Here is a 4,561-nt window from a genome sequence, read left to right as displayed (position 1 = left end):
CAAACACACAACACAAACAACACAGAAACAAGCTCTATGCACAAAATCATCAAAACCTCACAAAGAACCCTATTCATGCAACTCTCTCCATAAACCCCATAAAACCTTCAGAAAACATAAAAACAAGCTCAGGATCTTCACTTACCTCGTGAAAACAAGTAGATGAAGGATCCTAACGTGGAGTTTTGGAGCAACTTGCCTTCAAACTCTCCAAACTTCACAACTTTTTGTGAGTTTTTAGCTTAAAACCTTCAAATAATCATGAAAACAACTCAAATCTTTGCATGAGTGAATCAAAACATGAAGAACTACTCACAAAGGACAGAGTTTCACCTCAGAAGACAAAAGAAACGGTGCTCTTACCGCTTCAACCGACTGAGGGCCATTTATAGGTGGCTGGCCAGACCACCTTCGGCGGCCACACGTGAAACCGAAAACCATGCATGTTCAGCGGCCGAACCTCAACTTCGGCGGCCGAACCTGGCTTTTCTGCCTTGGTTCATTTCACTCAAAACCGCATTTCCTTAAGCTTAAAACTTAATGAACATATCAAAACAGTTAAGAAAAACACCCTTCTAGAGACTTCCGACATCCTGAACTCCACCGGAAAGTAGAATTCCGATGCCGGACTCCATCCGGGTATTACATTCTCCCCCCCTTAAGAACATTCGTTCTCGAATGTTCCTAAAACAAACAAGTAACACATAAAAAGGAGGAAAAACTAACCTCAAAACAGATATGGATACTGCTGGAGCATAGACTCCCGTGTCTCCCATGTACACTCTTCTAGATTATGGTGGTTCCATAGAACTTTCACCATTGGGATCTCTTTGTTCCTTAGCTGTCTGATCTGTGTGTCCAAAATCCGCACTGGCTGCTCTATATAGGTGAGATCTGTAAGAATCTCCACCTCAGGCTCACTCAGAACCTGATTCGGATCTAACACAAACTGCCGTAGCATAGAAACATGAAATACCGGGTGAATCCGCTCCATAGAAGCAGGTAAATCTAGCTTATACGACACATTTTGGATCCTCTGCAAAATCTCAAAGGGTCCAATGTACCGTGGAGCTAACTTACCCTTCTTCCCAAAACGAACCACTCCCTTCATTGGAGACACTTTTAGCAATACCCAATTACCCTCCTGGAACTCTAACTATTTTCTGCGTACATCTGCATAACTTTTTTGTCTACTCTGTGCTGTTCTGATTCGCTCTCTGATCACTGGCACTGTTCTACTGGTAATCTCTATCAACTCTGGCCCTGCAAGAGCTTTCTCTCCTACCTCGTCCCAGCAATCAGGTGATCTGCACTTCCTCCCATACAATGCTTCATAAGGAGCCATCCCAATGCTAGCATGATGACTGTTATTGTAGGCAAACTCCACCAAAGGTAGATGCTGCCTCCAAGAACCGCCAAAGTCTAACACACACAATCGAAGCATATCTTCTATGGTCTGGATGGTCCTCTCAGACTGTCCATCAGTTTGTGGGTGGAAAGCAGTGCTAAAATCTAACCTCGTGCCCATCACACTTTGCAGACTCCGCCAAAATCTGGAGGTGAACTGAGGTCCTCTGTCTGAAATGATAGACACTGGCACTCCATGGAGTCTCACGATCTCATCCAGATAGACCTGTGCCAACTTATCCACAGAATAGTTACTCCGAACTGGAAGAAAATGAGCAGATTTCGTAAGTCTGTCCACAATCACCCATATAGAGTCTATCCTGTTGGACGCTACTGGTAAACCCACAACAAAATCCATAGCTATGTTTTCCCATTTCCACTCTGGAATCGGCAGTGGGTTAAGCATTCCTGATGGTTTCTGATGCTCTAGTTTCACCCTTTGACAAACCTCACAGGCTGTCACAAACTGCGCCACTTCTTTCTTCATGGCTGGCCACCAATAGACTCTTTTCAGATCCTGGTACATCTTGGTGGCTCCTGGGTGAACACTATACCTCACATTATGAGCTTCCCTCATAATGTCTTCCTTTACACTGCTTTTATCTGGTACACAAAGTCGACTCCCATAACGAAGGATCCCTTTGCTGTCAAAACGGAACTCTGCACTGTTGCCTGACTGAACAGTCCTGGCAATTTTCATCAACTCAGGGTCCTCATGCTGTCTCTGAGCTATCTGCTCCAGAAACACAGGTGTCACTCTCATCTGTGCTATCAACGCACCTGTACCAGACAACTCTAACTGTAACCCTTCTTCTAAGAGCTTGTAAAGCTCCATCACAATTGGTCTCCGCTCTGCTGCTATATGGGATAAACTACCTAGTGACTTCCGGCTTAGGGCGTCTGCCACAACATTCGCCTTACCCGGATGGTACTGGATCTTACAATCATAATCACTGAGCAATTCGACCCATCTTCTCTGCCTCAAATTCAGCTCTCTCTGACTCAAGATGTACTGTAAACTCTTGTGATCGGTGAAGATCTCGCATTTAACCCCATAGAGGTAATGCCGCCATATCTTAAGTGCAAAGATAATCGCTGCCATCTCTAGGTCATGGGTAGGGTAATTCAACTCGTGCTTCTTCAACTGTCTAGAAGCATAAGCTATCACCCTATCAATCTGCATCAGAACACAGCCCAATCCCACTCGAGATGCATCACAGAACACTGTGAACTCCTCATTACTGACAGGCAGAGCTAATACTGGTGCTGTTGTCAATCGCCTCTTGAGCTCCTCAAAGCTCTCTTCACACTGGTCTGACCAGACAAACTTCCAGGACTACCACCTGGTAGGGAGATAGAGTTTGAAATCGAATTGTTGGTACCACAACCCCAAAATGGACCGTCACCGGCGCTAGGATTCAGGTCGGCTTAAGGCCACCAGAACCCGTAGCAAGCCTGCTATACTCTCTGTGTACCTGTAAAACTCATACATGATCATACATTTTCTGTGAAAATAAAAACTCTTTTCTCTATACCAAGGCTTAACCTGTGCATGCACTATCTCTGTACTCTGTACTTTGTACTCTGTACTCTGTACTCCTGACTATAGCTTGCTCTAGATGGGTTAATTCATACCTGTTAAGCCTGGTAGTAAAACATATAGACATATACAGATCATGTACATAACAACAGTTTTACAACACAAACTACTAAATCAAGCACAACTATTACATCTCTTTAAGTTACATGTCCACTCTAAGCTATTACAAGTCTCTTTACTCTTTCTGTACTTTGCTGGACTGTCCCTGTACACTGTTTACTGAACCTGCAAAACTGGGGTTAAGGGAGTGGGATGAGCTCTATAGCCCAGTGCGTAGAACAGTAAAACATCTCAGAAAATATGATCTCATGGAATGCATCATAACACAAACAATCCATATCAAAGGTAAACCTGTCACCACATAGTCCCAGTAACTCTGTGCCAGGGCGTAGAATCGAGCACCTGGTCTTCCTGTGATATATGTATATGTGTATATAACACCTCTGTACTTACCATTGCCAGGGCGTAGTCAAAGGCTCCTGGACTTTACTATATACCTGCCAGGGCGTAGTCAAAGGCTCCTGGACTTCTCTATACCTGCCAGGGCGTAGTCAAAGGCTCCTGGACTTCCTGTCTGGAACTATTGGATCATTCAGCCTTTACCCACACCAACAATATAGCTATGCAATGCACATCTTTGTGAGTTCTAATGCAATCAACCTATTGCATAAACATGATGCATGAAAGATGCTAAAAGCAGTTAATGTCTTAATTAAAATGAGTCATAAGTTTAGTTCCACTCACCTCTGGCTAACTGGACTGACTCTGCAGGCTCTGAAACCTCTGAGCAGAACTCACTGCTGCTCTCTCTGGTTCCTCTGGTCTGTACCTATACAGATAGACTTAAAATGAGGGACCAAACTAGCTTATGAACCACTCTATTACACTCCCTAAGAATCCCCTTAAACTCACTCTACTATTCATGCAAAGCATGCAAAAGAAAGCTGGACAGGACACTTTCGGCGGCAGGTTCGGCGGCCGAAAGTCCTTTCCAGAGACGAAACTCAAGCACCTTCGGCGGCCGAAGCTCTACTTTCGGCAGCCGAACCCTTTCGGGGGCAAGTTTCGGAGGCCAAAAGGCACTCCAGAGACGAAAGTCTCTAACCTTCGGCGGCACCTTCGGCGGCCGAACTCCCCTCCAGAGCCGAAAGTCCAAAGGCTCGGGGCAAGCTTGGGCAGCCGAAGCCACCTCCTCATGGGTTCGGCGGCCGAATGTACCTTCGGCTGCCGAACCTGAGTTCATCAGCAGGGCAGAAACTTGCCCTGCCTCTCGCCAAAGACACCAAACTCCTCTCCACTTCACACCACACTTCCTCCACTTGCATATACTCATGTATATGCTCAAAGGGGTCAATACTACCTAAAAACCCCAAACACACAGAAACAAGCTCTATGCACAAAATCATCAAAACCTCACAAAGAACCCTATTCATGCAACTCTCTCCATAAACCCCATAAAACCTTTAGAAAACATAAAAAAAGCTCAGGATCTTCACTTACCTCGTGAAAACAAGTAGATGAAGGATCCTAACGTGGAGTTTTGGAGCAACTTGC

Source organism: Manihot esculenta, chromosome 7 (assembly GCF_001659605.2).
Source record: "Manihot esculenta cultivar AM560-2 chromosome 7, M.esculenta_v8, whole genome shotgun sequence".
NCBI lineage: Eukaryota > Viridiplantae > Streptophyta > Magnoliopsida > Malpighiales > Euphorbiaceae > Manihot > Manihot esculenta.
The sequence above is the reverse complement of the archived record's forward strand: the minus strand, read 5'-3'. Positions refer to the sequence as shown.